The sequence below is a fragment of the Caretta caretta genome, chromosome 1 (assembly GCF_965140235.1).
Source record: "Caretta caretta isolate rCarCar2 chromosome 1, rCarCar1.hap1, whole genome shotgun sequence".
NCBI classification, from domain to species: domain Eukaryota; kingdom Metazoa; phylum Chordata; order Testudines; family Cheloniidae; genus Caretta; species Caretta caretta.
Genome location: NC_134206.1, coordinates 10,910,015 through 10,928,260, shown reverse-complemented (window position 1 = coordinate 10,928,260; position 18,246 = coordinate 10,910,015).

Here is an 18,246-nt window from a genome sequence, read left to right as displayed (position 1 = left end):
GCATGACTGTAATTGGCATTGGAGTTGGTAAACTCCACAGACACACAAGGACTGATGGGGCCAAGGGGTAACACAAGGTTCTTCTCCCTATTCTGCTTTAATGGCTCCTGATACTATTCCTGTATTTCATACCTGCTGTTAAACACTAAGGCAGCAGTGGGACCTACGTGTGTTGGGTGAGTGAAACGGGTGAGTTTCACACCTCATGAAGTTATTCTATTTTATGAAAGGTTCCACTGTATATCTCATTTCCCCCTCCAGAAACTTCCCGGTCACTCCTCCTCTCCCGTAAAACAAATGGACAACATTCAATGCTGGTAAATGCAAAGCAATGCACATTGGAAAACATAATCCCAACTATACATATAAAATGATGGGGTCTAAATTAGCCTTTACCGCTCACGAAAGAGATCTTGGAGTCATTGTGGATAGTTCTCTGAAAACATCCACGCAATGCACAGCAGCAGTCAAAAAAGCTAACAATGTTGGGAATCATTAAGAAAGGGATAGGTAATAAGACAGAATCATAGTCTCTATATAAATCCATGGTACGTCCACATCTTGAATACTGCGTGCAGATGTGGTCACCCCATCTCAAAAAAGATATATTGGAATTGGAAAAGGTTCAGAAAAGGGCAACAATGTTTAGGGGTATGGAACAGCTGCCATATGAGGAGAGATTAAAAAGACTGGGACTTTTCAGCTTGGAAAAGAGATGACTAAGGGGGGATATGATTGAGGTCGATAAAATCATGACTGGTGTGGAGAAATTAAATAAGGAAGTGTTGTTTACTCCTTCTCATAACACAAGAACTATGGGTCACCAAATGAAATTAATAGGCAGGTTTAAAACAAACAAAAGGCAGTATTTTTTCCACACAATGCACAGTCAACCTGTGGAACTCCTTGCTGGAGGTTAAGGCCAAGACTATAACAAAGTTCAAAAAGGAACTAGATAAATTCATGGAGGATCATTCCTCTATTAGCTAGAATGGGAAGGGATGGTGTCCCTAGCCTCTGTTTGCCAGAAGTTGGGAATGGGTGAACGAGGATGAATCACTTGATGATTCCCTGCTCTGTTCATTCCCTCTGGTCACTGTCGGAAAACAGGATACTGGGCTAGATGGACCTTTGATCGGACGTAGTGTGGCTGTTCTTAACATCTGTGTTCATAGCTGTCAATAGCAGCTTTAGTCTGTGTGCTGGTACTTGAGTGGGTAACTTGTAACAATGCTAGTTTGCAATTTCACCAGTAGATCGCAATATTGCTTATTTCACTGTCTCAATCATGGCATACCTTGTCTGTTGAAGTTCAGGGCCCCCAATGAACAGAGCAAATAGATCTGCCTGCTGCTTACAAAACCGATTCATGTCTGTCTAGATTACTAGAATGATACCCGCATGTGATTGTTCATTTAATCTTTCTATTTTCTCAACTGTTGAATGTAAATAAAAACCCAGTCTGCTCTGCTGATCTTTTCTTATGCCCCATCCCAGGAACTATTAAACCCATTGTCACACACATGCAGGGCCCAGTTCTACTGGTACGCTGTTATACATCTGAAGTAGTTCTACTGGAAATCAGTAGAGTTACGTCACACTGGTGGAGATCAGAATTGACACCAGACTCTTTGTGCATTGAACACCCTATTGAACGCAGCTTAATTCCTAGACGCCAATTTCACGAGAAATTGATGATGGTGCAGCCTGTACATTCTTCTCCCTGCTGAATTTCACTTGGTCTTCCTCCCTCCCCAGGGCCACTAAGTTGTCTTGAAAACAGGTAACTTCGTCTTTACTGGAGTATGTTGTGTATGTTCAGGATCTTCCTTCTCCTCTCGCCTTCCAGAGATCATTTAGTTTTTCTTTTTCTCCCATAGCGGCTGATGCTTCCAGACTTTTTGGGCCAAATCAAGAGGCCTGAGAAGTAGACAAGTCCAGTGTTGGCCATCCAAATAGTGCTTTGTCATGCTCTATTTCTGGGTGCTTAACAAGCCCAGTGTGTTTCTAAAATAGCACAAGGGGGAACTCTTCAGAAGCCGTTTAAAATTATTGGTAAACCCTGCAGGAAATCCTCATTAGCTGATGTAGTACCAGCAGTCTCAGCAGAACTGTTTGTCGGAACCTTACATGACAGGACTGTGAAAACACTTCCTGGATTGCTCACATCAGTGTTCTCACACTCTTTTGGAGTCCTCCATTTAATATACTTGGAAGGGGAAAAAAATTGTTACTGTAGTCAGCATGTTTGCAACAGCAAACAAGGTGGTTAGTGAAGGGGCCTGTTCAGAATAGAAAAAAGGCAGGAGAACACCAGCGGAATCATCGCAGACAGTGAATGGAAAGGTGGAATCACAGAGGTTGGAAGAATGGAAACAAATCATTAGAAGGGGATCCTTTGAGGCAAAGAGTAAAAGTGACTTATTGTAGAGGATGTGGCGGTAATAAATCCATATTCTAGGCACTGGAATTATCAGCAGGAATAGTCCAATGCCTTTTAGTTCAAAAAACCACGGATCTCTACCATTTGAGCTGCAGAACAGGGAAACCTCCATGAGCGGTTAGTCATAGGGGGACTTATACCACTGTGCTGGCCAGCCAGTCGAGGGCAATGTACGTACATGTAAAGGGGCTATGCCAGGGCTCGACCCTTTCCGGGGCAGCAGGGAACCACACCGGCTCGCTACACACAGTTAACTTTGGGGAATTTTGTCCAGCCACCGGAGTCTCCCTCAGCAGCCCTTGCGGTAACTGGACGGAGCACCGTAGGCCCGGGCCCTGGGTCAGGGCAGAGCACCAAATAGTCAGTAGCTCAGGCCCTCAGGCAGGGGCTGAGCAACACAGCATGTGTGAGTTAGTCCAGGCCTCCAAGGACCTGGAAAAGGGGGAGACGGCCATCCACGAGTTGGGTGGCAGGGGGGACGCAGGCCCTCCCACTCCACTGCATCCCGGCCCAGGGCAAACGACCCACTGCTGGGTCAGTGGGGATCCCGGCCGCAACACACTGACATGGGCTGGCAGAGTTACAGGCGGGCTAGGGTCGGCTGCCCCTAGGCTACTTCCTGACTCCCCTCCTTCTGGTACCTGGGTCCTGGCGGTGCTCTCCAGGGGGTCCAGCACCATGGGCTCCTCGGGGCAGTGGACAAGCGGCAGGGCCGGCCACTCCCCTGGAGAGCGGGCGCGGGGCAGGGGCTATGGGGTTTTTCCGGTCGTGGGCTAGGCTGGCTATGTCTGGCCTCCCCGGCGGCTAGTCCTCTAGTGAGCTCTGAGGGCCTGCCTTTATACTTCTGGGTCGCCGCCTGTCCCTCTGAGGGGCGGGCTCAGAGTTCCCTGGCTCCGCCCACTCTGGTGTCTGGAGGGGTTCGACCCTCTCCGGGGCAGCAAGGAGCCCCACCGCCTCGCTACAGTACAACATACACACTTTATGCCTGATCCTTTAGATACTTACTGAGCGGCATACTACTTAATCCCATGAGGACTAACCTCACTGGGGCCACTCATAGAAGCTTGAAATTAATCCCAGTGCAGTCAGCTGATGCAGATCCTATGCACTAGTTAACTCTCACCTGAGCCCTTTGGGATGGGGTGAATTTCACCCAGCGGTGGGTACTGTTAACAGTAGCAGTTGCAGGATCTAGCCAGCATGTTGCAGTATTAGCAGGTGTCTGACACCACCTGAAACTGATAGAGGTGCCTTGTAGACCTGCAAAGAGTGTGTGGTGGCCTTGGAAAACTGCGTTTCCAGTACAAAAGGAAGCAAGAAACCTTTGTCGATTCTGCCATCCTTAGGGGACCTCCACTGTAACACTCAATATCTGCAGGCAGAGAAAGCAGCTCCTCAAATCTTGCCATCCCAACTCTTGAGGGGTGGGGAAGAGAAAAAGTTTGGTCTCCTTTAACAAAGACCAGCAGGATGTTCAGAGTGGTACTCTCCCTATGCCCTGGTTCGATAGGTTTCATTCATCCAGGGGCACCATTTCAGATTTTGGTAGGGGATGGGCAACTATAACCAGGATTCCAGAGGCAACTGGGCACCTGAAAACTCTTGTTTTTTTGCTGATAACTTAGATACAGTGCTGCTGTCAGATAATAATTTTTAATTCCTGTATAAAGAGAGAAAATTAAATAAATATTTGACCCACTCAGCTCTAATACTAACATGTTCTGACATCTTGTGTCAATTCACTTAAGGGACACTGGTTAGGCTTAAAAATTTAATGTATATTCTTATTTTGTTACGAACTCTTGAATACAACAATTGAAACAATTCTAGAAAAGTCCTAGATTACTTTCTATCACTTTTCTGCAGTTCACCAAGCTTGAATAAAACATTTAAATTTTGGAAACATCCTACTAGGGCAAGGCCCCGTGAGTTTATACTGCACCTGCCTGGGGCTGTAGGGGTGTTACCCCACTACAAATAATAGACTAGAAACTGACTTTAAACAGGAGTGAAACTGTCACTTTCAAGTAACTTTCACAGTATTGCCAACCCCAAATGTTCAAAAATCATGAATCAGGCTCACCAAAAATCATGAGATTGGCTTTAAAATAATGAGATTATGTAAAAATAATAGATTTGGTGTGGTTTTTTTTGTTAAATTTACATTCTGCTTTTTGAGCCTTTAAGGTGCACTGGGGTCACATTTTGAAGTTTTCTCCACAGACACAAGGGCTAGAAACTTCATTTTTCTTTAAGAATGAAGGCTGAAATCATCACTTATCACTTGACTCCAGGAGCTGGAGCTTTAAAGAAAACAATTATCAGGGCTACACAGGGAGACCAGTGTTTTAAAAAGCCCGCTCCTAAGTGACCAGGGGAGATAGGAAACAGAGTGGTTAACGGGAGTTTTGCAAGAGAGTTCTCCAGGTGAAGGAGTGATTATGTGACCCTTAGGGTAAGTTTGTCTGTAGTGTGTGTGTATCTGTGTTTATGATACAGCAGCAGAGTTGGGACCCATGGTGGTCAAGAAGTCAGCCGCAGGGGCAGGGTCCTCCTCCATTTCGGTGAGGAGCAGCCGCTCCTCCCCGCTAGGCAGCAGGCAGGGGAGGAGCGTCCAGTGGGAGGGCAGAGGGATGGGGGGGAGAGAAGGGGGCTAATCACTCCTCCCTGTTAGGCTGTTTGCAGGGAGGGAGGGTGCTAACAGGGGGACAGGAAGAACAGAGGGTTGGTCACCCCTCCCCGCTAAGCGACAGGCAGGGGAGGAGGAGTCCAGCAGGAAGGGCAGGGGGATGGGGAGAAGGGAAAGGGGCTAACCACTCCTCCCTGTTAAGCTGTATGCAGGGAAGAAGGGTGCCCGTGGGGGCGGGGCGGGGGTATGGGAGAAGCAACCACTTCTTCCTGCTAGGCTGTGGCAGGGGAGGAGGTGCTAATGGTGGGTAGGGGGGGACGGACCAGGGCCAAACGAAGCAGAAAAGGGGGTGGGGGGGCATGGTCACAGGGGGCGGGAGGTCGGCTTCTCCGGCTGCACTTGGACGGGGAGGGTCACAAGGGCATTCGGGGGGAGGGGTGTGCAGTGATCAGGGTAGGTAACTGAAAGGGGAAGGCAAGCGCTCACGGAGGGGACATGGGCGTACGGAGCAGTGGGCTGGGCGGGGCAGGGGCCAGCGGGAGGCCGGGGGACCAGGAAACAGTTGAGGATAAGGCAGGTAGAGCACAGGGGGGGAACCGAACTACTGGGGAAGTGCGGGGCAGGCAAAGCAACAAACACTAGAGGGCTGGGGCGGGGCAGGCAAGCTAACAAACCTAGGAACCCAGGGCACGGCCAGGGAGGGGCAGGCAACCAAACGGAGAAACTTCCAGGGGGGGCTATGATAGGGAGGGAGAAAAAACTGGGCTGTGGGAGGGCAGGGGGGACAAACTGCTGCAAGGTGGGGGAAGTGTGGAGCCCCCCCCCACCCAATGCAACTGGAGGAGGGGCGCCAAGTCAGGGGAAGTGGGGGCAAGTGAGCCCACAAGCGCTTGTGAGGCTCCGTCTCTTGCTCGCTACTGCAAACAGTCCCAGTACGGCCTTTCTTACGTTCTTATCATGAGGATCGTGACAAAATCATGAGAATTGGCAACACTGCCTTCACTTCTTCACACTACCGTGATTGAGTCGCCATTTTCACAGGCGAATATTTTAAACCAAACACCAAGAAAATTCCACGTTTTAAAGTTGGGGGGAAAATGGAGACTTCTGAGGTCTATCAGGCCTCTAGGCTGCACATACCACACAAAGGGCTGTGTGGAGGAGGGAAGCTGCAGGAGGGGCAGGAGAAACGAGAAGATGGGATAGGGAAAAAAGTCTCCTTGCAGATGAGGCTCTCCTCTGGCTGACGTGACACTTAGTAGGCAGGATGTCATGGCTTCCATTCTGCTGCTACCTATGCATGAGAGAGGATCCTGAAAGTGCCCCAAAATCACAGATTGACCCCAGAGCATAGGAATGAGCTTGATCCAAGCAGGATGGCTCCAGCACCCTCTTGCTATTTGGATACACAATCCCTGTGGTAGTTCCCTTGGCTGGGAAAGGCATCGCAGTTGTCCGTCCTTTGTAAGACACAGTGAAGAACAGACAGCAGGGGTTACCTACTTAAATCCTGCCTGCCCCCTTTCACTTTTAGGGCCAAGATTGGTGGATTTGCATCCTACCAGTGCTTTAGACCTGAATATTCAGTTAATTTCTTGGCAACAGCGGTGAATCCAACTTCTGGCCTCATTAGCTGATGAAACTCCTCCTAGTGCTTTATTCTCACTTGTCCCTCACTGGCACAAAACCTACCAGCAGAGGAATGTAGTCTATGGGGGAGGAAGGAGGGTTACTTTATAGTTGAGCTTCTTGTGCATATCAATGAAGCTAGACTGAGGACGTGACCTATTTATCATTGCTTCAATGGAAACATAGCTAGCATAAGAAGAAATTGTACTTCACTCATGCAGTTTGAGACACCATTGTATTCTCCCGGTACATTGCCAAGGTTAACAGACAGCTGCACCGGAGAAAAGCAAGCAGCTGAGCTGTATGCATGATTTCCTTTCAGTGCCCTGCTCTGTTAACACCGCAGCTGTACCTTCTGTTAAACATGCACCACTGAATTACCTGGAAAGAATATCTGTAGCCTGCAAATAAAATTCCCTCTTGGTTGACCTGCAAAGATGTTCTGCATTTGACTTACTTTCAGTCTGGAGGTTGTGATGATGACTTACACTTGTAAAGCACCTGAATATTTATGTGCCATCTACTGGAGTAGCAAGCAAAGTTTTTTCGATGGAAAATGTCCCTTCTGCAAAACTGAAGTGGGAGATCTTTGATTTGGCTGAAATGTTGCTATCTTTTGCTGGTTTCAGAGTAACAGCTGATGAAGTGAGCTGTAGCTCACGAAAGCTCATGCTCAAATAAATTGGTTAGTCTCTAAGGTGCCACAAGTCCTCCTTTTTATCTTTTGCTGGGTACACTGAAACAAAATATTTTTGTTGTGGGTTGAAATGTTGAAGTTGAAATGTTTCCTTTTGGGTCAAAAGAAAAGGAGGACTTGTGGCACCTTAGAGACTAACCAATTTATTTGAGCATAAGCTTTCGTGAGCTACAGCTCACTTCATCGGATGCAGTTCAACATTAATCTGTGTTCACCTAAAATGCAGTGATGTCTCATGGGAGTTGTCGTTTGGGTGCCTCGTTCTCCTCTGTGGGCCAGGGCCACTGGCCAGATTACGTCTCCCGTGGTGTATTATGGTCTTCCATCCGGCTGCATTGCCACAATGCATTGTAGGAGTTGTAGAACACTGCAATAGCTCAAGCAGATCCAGTTCAGTGTTGAACTAAGCAGAAACAATATTCCACACGTAATTATTTTACCTTTCTGTGCCGCCATACATTTTAATACTCTGGCATTTCATCCCAACTTGGGGCTAAAACTATTGTCAAAATATTGGAATTTCCACATGATGGAAATTGATTTTTCTATCAGCTGTAGTGACAAATCTGTGGCAGACTAAAACTTCCTAGCTGTCCTTGGGCTGTATGTTGTGACTACTGGAATAACAGTGGATAGGATAAAGCTCCTGTAATGTAGGTGGTCAGACTAGATGATCACAATGGTCCATTCTGGCCTTGGCATCAATAAATCTTTCTGCAGCCACTAGAAGTCAACATTGTTCACAAGCACTAAGCTAGTGTAATGGCACTTCCTCCAACCCCTTCTTCTGAAGGATCATGTCCTGAGTTTTGCCATTGACATCAATGGGAGGAAGGGCTGATCCTAACAGCTGGTTTAAGGACATAAGATAAGAAGGGGGCCCTGCTGCATCACTGAGTGCAGTCCCCAGCTCTTGCAGGCACATGGAGGGAGACAGGGCTGGAAGGGAGGGGGAACCCTAACTAGTCCATGTGGAAATCCAACTCAGATTCTTCTGCTTCTCATTCCAACTCAGTGAATGAACCAAATGGAGGAGATTGAGACCAGTACCCCACCTTAAGAAGAGATGGTAAATACACCCTTATGGAAGTCCTATAGAAGGGAATAATTCTATCCACCTGTGATGTTCCCCTGGTGTTATCTGGACTGGTGAGCTGCTAGGTCACCCCAATTCTTGACTCTGGGAGCCAGGCTTACCCTGCTCTGCAGTGAGAACCCCCACTCCTGGGTTGTTCATGCACAGCTTCTGGCATGTAAGCTGCTTGGATTGTGCAACTGAATGACACTAGCCAATGTCTCTGGTCCCAGGCACAACCCTAGGAACCTCTGTCTTGCAGTGTCCAGTTATGCCTGCTGGATGTTGCAAGCTTATGAGTTCGTCAGTTTAACAAAGAAATTGGTTGGAAGCGTGTCAGAAACTCCACTTGAGATAACAACCCTGGTGCATATCAAACACCCTGCTTCAGGTAGAATAAACAAACAAATGTATTAACTACAAAGATTTTAAGTGATTATAAATCAAAGCGTAACAAGTCAGATTTGGTCAAATGAAATAAATGCAAAACGCATTCTAAGCTGATCTTAACGCTTTCAATGCCCTTACAAACACAGATGCTTCTCGCCACAGGCTGGCTGGTTGCTTTTCAGCCAGGCTCTCCCCTTTGATCAGCACTTCAGTCGCTTGGTGGTGATGTCTCTAGATGGAGGTGGAAGACAGAGGAAGAGAGTGGCAAACGTCTCTCCCTTTTATCATGTTCTTTCTTCCCTGTTGGCTTTGCACCCCCTGCTCCCCCTTTCAGAGTCAAAGGTGTGAACTGCCTCTCTGCTCTTGGAGAGTTTTTTTTGTCTGGGCTTGTTTTAAGCCATGAGGATACATTTTCAGCCTCATAACTCTATACATAAAATTACAACCTATAACTTCAATGCTCAGTGCATTGTGAGCCTTCTGAAGACACCCAACACGACAAACTTTGCATTGGATACCACACAATCATATTATAAGGATGTATATGGGGGTTCAGGGTATTCCCCCAAGGTATGAGTTGGGAGGGCTGAGAGAAGGGGAACAGGAGTCTGGTGCATGGGAGAGCAGGACAGGTAGGCAAGCATGAGAGAGGCCAGGCAAAGCGGAGTGAGAAATGGAACAGTCAATAACTGTTGCTGTACATAGGTCAGCAAAGAGTGCTCCAGTGAAGTCACAGGCTGAATGGTTAGAAGCCGGGTAAGTGAGAGCTATGGAGGGCACTGGAGAGTCAAATGCTCACCCTGGCTCTTGCTTCGGCTGCTGTAGTGCAGGTGGTGGGGTCAGGGTCCTGACCAGAGGAATCCTGACTCTGCTGCTGGAGCCTGGGGCCCCAGCAGCAGGTTAATTCCAGCTGTGTAAACATCCAAGAAGGAGCAGGAGTGACCAGTGCTCTTGCCAGGCTCCTGTTGGATCTGAGGCTGCCTTGGCAATGCCCCTTTCATCACAGCTGATTCTTGCTGCCATGTAAACGAGGCGCTTGTCTCACCTAAAAAATATTGCAAGTGACATTGCAAACTGAAGCGTGGCAAATTCAAATCTAATGATCCAATGTTGCTAAGTGCAAGAGATGAGTCATTAGTGCCACATAATAGTAAATACTGCAGTGATCACACTTAAATAACTTCCTGCCTTCGAGGCACTTAACAAGCTATTCTTTCCTCAATAAAGCTGAACACAGGGTAGCTTAGATACCCTGGTGTATGGATGAGACTTATGACCAGGCACTTGCGAGGATCCCAGGTGCTGAGAAAGGCAGATGCCCTGCCTCAGTGTGGGGCAAACCCAGAGGCTTGATGTCCAGCTGCTCAGCACTGGCCATCGCTATAATGGGCTTGGTGGCCACAAGAGAGGTACCGTCTGCAGTGCGGGCAGATGGATGAGCCTAGGGGCACCCCAGAGGCGAGAGCAGGGACAGCAGCCTGGGGAAGGGGAGAGAGCGGAGAAGGGGATGGTATAACGAAGCCATTGCCCATATTAAAGCCAACTGGCAAACTGTCATCCTCCCCCTGAGTAACCAGGGTCAGACCCATGGCCTCAATCTCCTCGAAAATGGAGCGAAAAACCCCACCCCGCATCCTGGAGTCTCCCTTGTCATCTGTTCCCCCTGTCGGCACCGAGGTAGGTAATGCCTCAGTTGCAGATGGGGGACGGGGGGGCTCTGTCCGAGGTCTCCGGGAAGCACTCCAAGAGGGGTGGTGGTACTACCCCCTCCGCTGCTATGACTTCCTTGGCTGGCTCCATTTGGTGGGCCCTATCAGGGGCCATGGCCGAAGGCTCAGTAGCGGCCCCCCTCTTGGTCTTATGGGGGGGTCCTCATCCCCCTCCACACCGAGGGGGAGATGCTGAGCCCACGCCTTCTGCTTGCTGCGCTTCCCCTGAATGAGCACCCAGACTTCCGAGGTGGCAGTGGAAGGCTGGCCAGCAGGGCCAGGGTGAGGGGTAAGAGCGATGTTACTAGTGTTTGGCCAGGCAAGGGTGGGACAATGGGGCAAAGGGAAAGCTTCCCCCTGCAGCCCTCTCCGATGCCCGGCAGCAGTCCTGCTGCCCTCTCTTCCGTGGGCCCCGCCTGACTGCCCACAATGGTGGCTTGGCCTGCCCTCTCGTCTGGGCACGATGTGGGGGCTACCCGCGGGGCCACAGTGGAAGCGTTGGCAGATGGAGGAGGAGGGGCGCCCATGGGAACAGGGCTATTGGGTCACTTGTGGTGATAGGGCCAGTGCCCTCCCGGGGCTCCCTGTTCTGTGCTGGGCCATGGCACAATCCCTCTGGATGTGCACCGTTGCCCAGCAGAGGTAACACTGGGCCTCCCCCAAAGAATAATACCTGGTATTGAGCCCCCTGGCGGGGCACCAGAAAGGACTCCTCTCACGCCTCACTATCATATGCTGGCAGCGGGGCAGGGCAGGAAAGGCAAGGAAACTCTCCAAGGACAAGACACGCAAACAAAGTCTGACAAAGGGACTAGGCTGGGGCAGGGGAAACACATAAGCGATAGCAGGACTGATAGCATGAGCAGCAACAGTTGGGGGCAAGCTGCTGCAGGATCCAGTGAGAAAGCGGGGCGAGTCCAAGGGAAGGAAGAGCACAAGAACCCATGTGCGCTAGCAAACAAAAGTCTCTGCACGCTGCTGCAGGCAGGCTCCCAGATGGAGCAAGGGCAGGCAAGCAGCTAGGCGGAGGAAGAGAGGAAGTCCCAGATGGTAAGCAAGGGTGGTGGAAGGGGTGTTGGAGAGGTGGATGGACTAGGGGGAAGGCTCCATGCTGCTTCCCCTCCCCACACAGCAACAACCACCACAGGTAATGATGATGGTTTGATCTTTCTGTCTGTCGCAAGAGCAGCACTCTCTCCACAGCGACCTCCAGCAGCTCCTCCATGATGAGGACAACAGTGACAGCAGCAGGAGGGTTCCTGGCCAGGTAGGGATGGAGCATAAATTGATCTGTAGCTGTGCTGGAGTTGTGGTGTGGGCAGGTGACCCCAGGCTCTGCTTGGTGATAGGTTGCTGCTGCATGCTTGAGAGCTGACTCACTGCACCAGCTGAGCGACCAGCCCTGGTTTGGCTGCGAGTTTGCCTCACACGTGGACTCGTCTCTACTGATCACTGACTGAGAGCCAGCAGCCCAGCTTGGACTGGCCACCACGCAGCATCACCTGACAGTCGCACTGTTGAGTTAAGGTAAAGGGTCCTGTAGACTTTTTGCTAGTGAGTCCCCTGTATCTGAAATCCAACATTTGCAAAATGTCATTGGTTTGTCTTTCATTGAGAACCCAGCACAGCATATCACTCTCTTCAGCCCTTAACTTTGATTGCAATCGGACTTATGCATATGCTTAATCAGGTCTAAAGCCATGACCAAGACTTGGTCTTCATTTCCAGCACATCTTGAGAAGGTAGCACCTGGTGGAGAAAGGAGAGGAAAACATTGCTTTTCAGAAGTCCTGTTGCAAGGGTCAGGGGATTGGGTTGGGCACTTGGGAATCCGTTAGCATTTCTGGAACTATGTCATCCATTGTCCCAGGGAACTGAGCAACCTCTGGTAGCCATTTCAAAGCTGTGATAGCATTGTGATAAATACCATATTAGGTTGGATGGACCCCGGCTCATGCCTCACTTTCTCTGTTCTTAAGTAGGAGCTTGCTGAGGTTGCTAAAGAATTAAACAGATTCAAATGAGGTTGTCAGCTTGGGTGCTGAACAGACGCAGATGAATGGAGACCATGTGCTTCAGAACATCAGGGAGGCAGATGAGCAGGTTTGAAGCGTAGGCTGCCCTCAGCTCTGTTGTCTTGCCGGATACGTCAGCTCTTGAAGGATTTTAAATCTGCCCTTTGTTTTCAGGTACACAAGATAATGCTGGACCTAGAGTGCAGCTGAACTTCTCCCTTGTACCAGCTACCTGAGTGCCTTGGAGATAGTAACACTGGCGATGGTGTGAGGCTGTACTGATTGCCCAATGCCTCAGGTGTAGCTGTGGTGGGTGTCTAGCTGCTCTGTGACAAATTACAAATATTTCATGCTGAGCTGGTTATTGGGGTATTTGCTGTAGGAATAGACATTGGGGGCTTGTCAGGATAAACAGGCAGGAAGGTGAAGAATGTATTGAGATAAGCCACCCCTCAGCAAACACTGAAGAACTGTTAAGAGACAATGTCAGGACAGGGAAAGGCCTGGGAACATGGGAGATTAAAAGAATTCCAGTCGGCTTAAAAAGGACTCTCAAGAAAGGGATGTATTTGTTTGGGGGAACCCGGCTGTGAGACGGACAATGCTGGCATGGCTGAAGACGCTAGATCAGCCTCGGTTAGCATCAGGGGATGGTAGGCCTCTAGCTAAGACAGAAGTGTGTTTAGACTGTTCATTTTAAAATCCTTTCTCTGTAAATGCTTTGTTCCCACTGTTAAAGTGAACAATAGACTTCTTAAGCAAAGGTATCCAGTCACTGCCTCCCCAAGGGAAGAATCTACAGGCAGGAGTGTCGGAAGCTCCCTAAAAGTGGGGGGGCCCCCAAGCTGCCCCTTCCCCTAGGCCCCGCTTCCGCGCCACCTCTTCTCCCCCCTGCCCCCCGGAGACCCTGCCCGCTCTCGCTCTTCTCCACCCCTCCTCCCCTGTCGCTCGCCCTTATGGCAGGTAAAAAGTGTTTGGGCCCTGGCTCCCCTATTCCAGGACCCCTGCCTACAGGGGCCTGGACTCGATCCAACCTGCTGGATAAGCACGGGTGATACACAGGGTGCTGTAACCCAGGGCTCAGTTTGAGTGGCAGAATTGTGGAATTCCACCCCAGGAGAGGTGAAGGTGTATGGCCTGACACCTGATGGGGTGCCCTCAGGGACCAGAAAGGAGACAAAGGTGCAGCTAGCCCTGTAACCATGACAGCAGTAACCTAGGAAGAGGCATGTGTTTGTATTGGTTATCTGTGCACTGGTGGGATCAGGACACTTTTCAGTTTGGGGAATGCCAGAAGGGATTCATGAACTACAAGGGGGTGGGATGGGCTCCAGCCATAAGGGAGGAGTTTGGACCACAGCAAGTGATGTTTCAAAATGGGGGGTCATGGTGGGACACTGGGTGAAGGAGCTTGGGGGTGCTGAGGTGTGGGTCCCTTGCATATAGCACAAGCCTAGCTCCAGCCCTAGATCTTGACTAAGGACAGCAAGTTTCCAGGAGGCTTTGGGTTAAGCCAGCTGTGCTCAGAAAGCCTCAATTCCTGTTTCACTTGTTAAATGTAAACCTTAATATTTACTCACTATCAGTCCAAGCTGTTAAATCTACTGGGTCAGCTCCTCCCCAGCATGAATGGGATGGCACCGATTTACATCAGCTGAGGATCTGGCCCATTAGCTGCAGTGTCGCTGAGTTAACACTGTGGGAGTTTCTGGAACTTCCTGATTTTTGAGTGCTTGACTTATCAGCCTTCAATACTGCATTACCAGCATTTAATAATTGATGCCTGCAGAGAGTTCTGAGATGCGTGGGTAATAGGTGCCATGTAAGTGCAAAATGGGATTGGTGCTTCAGGGTCAGGGAAGGACGTGCAGGACAGCACGTTATTACCTGCAACTTCTCAGACGGTGGCATCAGACACAGGGACAGCAGAGTTCAGAGGGGGGGGAAACCCCAGGCAATCTCTGAATAAATGGGGAAGGGGAGTAATCAGGGTGCAGTGAAGGGTAGAAGGACTGTGGGTTCTCTCTCGCCTGCCTTCAGCCAGCTGTGGCAGTTAACATGCAGCTGTAAGGAAGCATCTCAGTGTGGTTCAAATCCTAACCCATCCCTCCCATGGACGCAGACAGCCCAAGCAGCAATGAGCCTGGGTGAGGTTCCCTGCATGAAAAAGGGCAGCATACAGAGAGCTCAGGAAGGATGTGGAGGGGGGGATCCATCCCCTCTGTACGCTGCCAGGTTGTGCTCCATGGGGGCTCTATTTGCGGTCGTGCTGGGGTTTGCTGGACCATGCCTCTGTGGATCTCTACCTGTCATGTAGAAGGGGGAGGCACAGAAGGGACAGGGGAATTTGGGATGGGAGAGTTCAGTGGCTGCAGCAACAACTTAATTGCTCCTCAGCCTGGACAGGAGGGAGGCTAGTGTCCTGCTGCAATGTACTGATTGTGGCCCCCGAGCAGGCAGCCTGCACAGGAGGAGAGACCTTCTGCTGGCCGTTGAAGGCATTTCCCTGAAGCTGGCATGGGAATGGGCTCTGTTTGCAGAGTCGGGCAAGCGTTCCACTCCCAGATCCCCTGGGCCTTTCATGCATCTAGTCATTATGGCTGCTGCCTGCAGTGTCTGAATAAATTACATGCCGACCTGTGGGTGAAGCATGTTTACACTGGCTATGCACTGGGGAGCGCATTTGGGCCTCTGAAAACAGAATTGAAGCCTGCAGATTGTTCTTATCTCTCATCTGTAATGGCTATTCTCCTCCCCCGCCCCTGAACGATTCTTCAGACTTCTGAGCAGAGCTACTCAGTGAACCCTCAGCAGAGCAAAATTTTCCTCATTTCCAGTTAGACCTTTTTAAAGATTCCCCCCCCCCATGAATAGCAAAATGTTCTTGTCTGAAAAATGCTTAATGAATTTTCCACTGTTGCTCTCCCTTTATTAGCCTCAATTTCCTATGTCTGGCGGCACTTTGTACTTTTCCAGTGCTCCACAGTCCTTTCCTTTTGACTTTGGAGACTGTTCTGATGTACAAATATGCAGGACTCAAGCAACAGGGGTTGAGGGAGTTTTCATGGGGTCAAGGTAGTAGTTCAGACAAATCAGTTCTGTCAGATTTCTCGCAGGCAGAAATTAGTTGCATTACAGCAATCTCCATGAAGATCAGGGCTCCATTGTGAAAGGCGCTGTATAGCTACAGAGGACACAGTCCCTGCCCTTAAGAGCTTACAATCTAAATAGATAAGACAGAGGAAGTTTTATTATTCTCATTTTACAGATGGGAAATGTAGGCACACATTAAATGGTTATCCAAGGTCACACAGGTTTCAGAGTAACAGCCGTGTTAGTCTGTATTCGCAAAAAGAAAAGGAGGACTTGTGGCACCTTAGAGACTAACCAATTTATTTGAGCATAAGCTTTCGTGAGCTACAGCTCACTTCATCGGATGCATACTGTGGAAAGTTTAGAAGATCTTATTATATACACACAAAGCATGACAAAATACCTCCTCCCACCCCACTCTCCTGCTGCTAATAGCTTATCTAAAGTGATCACTCTCCCTACAATGTGTATGATAATCAAGTTGGGCCATTTCCAGCACAAATCCAGGTTTTGGGGGGGGGGGTGTGTGACAAAACCTGGATTTGTGCTGGAAATGGCCCAACTTGATTATCATACACATTGTAGGGAGAGTGATCACTTTAGATAAGCTATTAGCAGCAGGAGGGTGGGGTGGGAGGCGGTATTTTCTCATGCTTTGTGTGTATATAATAAGATCTTCTAAACTTTCCACAGTATGCATCCGATGAAGTGAGCTGTAGCTCACGAAAGCTTATGCTCAAATAAATTGGTTAGTCTCTAAGGTGCCACAAGTACTCCTTTTCTTTTTGCAAGGTCACACAGCGAGCTTCTGGAGAAAAGAACGCTTGAATCCAGGCCTCCTTGAATCCAAGTCCACTGCCTTTAGTCACATGCCCGTCCTGCCTTTCAACTCTCCTCCTGCATCTCACTCCTGGCTTGAAATATCCTGTTAGTACACCTGTGCTGGGATATCATTGCACACTGACTGCCAATAATGCCGGAGTTTTGAGATGTGGACAAACCTATATCGTTATCATTCATTAATGATCACAGGCCAAAATCAAGATTAGGGCCATGTTGTGCCAGATGTGGTCCAAAACTATAAGACGACATGATTCCTGCCGCTGCAATAGGAAGCAGCTTAAAATAGCCAATTTCAATTTTGAATCAGAGAAAATCATAGAAATGTAGGATGGGAAGGGAACTCGATAGCTCATCTAGTCTAGTCCCCTGCACTGAGGCAGGACTCGTAATAACTAGACCATCCCTGACAGGTGTTTCTCTAACTTGTCCTTAAAAACCTCCAAGGATTGGGGATTCCACAACCTCCCTAGGCAATTTATTCCAGTGCTTAACCACCCTGACAGATAGGAACCTTTTTCCTAATGTCTAATCAAAATCTCCCTAGCTGTAATTTAAGACCATTACTACTTTTCCTGTCCTCTATGGTTAATGAGAATAATTTATCACCATCCTCTTTATAGCAGCTTTTTATGTACTGTAAGACTGTTATGTCCTGCCTCAGTTGTCTCTTCTCCAGACTAAACAAACCCAGTTTTTTCAATCTTTCCTTGTGGTTGTGTCTTCTAGCCCCTTAATCATTTTTGCTTCTCTCCTCTGGACTTTCTCCAATTTGTCCACATATTTTCTGAAATATGGTGCCCAGAACTGGACACAATACTCCAGCTGAAGCCTTATCAGCGCTGAACAGAATGGAAGAATTACTTCTCGTGTCTTTCTAACAACACTCCTACTAATTCATCCCAGAATTGATGTTTGCTATTTTTGCAAGAGTGTTACACTGTTGACTCATATTTATTTTGTGATCTACTGTGACCCCCAGACCCTTTTCCACAACACTACTTCCTAGGCAGTCATTTCCCATTTTGTATGTGTGCAACTGATTGTTCCTTCCTAAGTGGAGTACATTGCATTTATCCTTCTTGAATTTCAGCCTATTTACTTCAGACCATTTCTCCAGTTTGTCAGTTCACTTTGAATTCTAATCCTGTCTTCCAAAGCGCTTGCAGCCCCTCCTACTTTGGTATTGTCCACAAACTTTCTAAGTGTACTCTCTGCCATTATCCAAATCAGTTATGAAGATATTGAATAGAACCATATCCAGGCTAGATCCCTGTGGGACCCCACTCAATATGCCCTTCCAGCTTAATTGTGAAGTATTGATTATTGCTCTCTGAGTATGCTTTTTCAACCACCTGTGTATCCACCTTATAGTAGGTTCCTGTAGGATATATTTCTCTAATTTGTTTGAGAAGGTCATATGAAACAGTATCAAAAGCCTTAAAATTGAGATATATCACATCTACTACTTCCCCCCATCCACAAGGCGTGTTACCCTGTCAAAGGATATTAGGTTATATTGACATGATTGGTTCTTGACAAATCCATGTTGACTGTTATCACCTTATTTTCTTTTGTGTGCTCAGAAATGAGTTATTTGATTATTTGCTCCATTATCCTTTCGGGTACTGAAATTAAGATGACTGGTCTATAATTTCCTGGGTTGTCCTTATTCCCCTTTTTATATACAGGTATTATATTTGCCTTTTCCAGTACTCTGGAATCT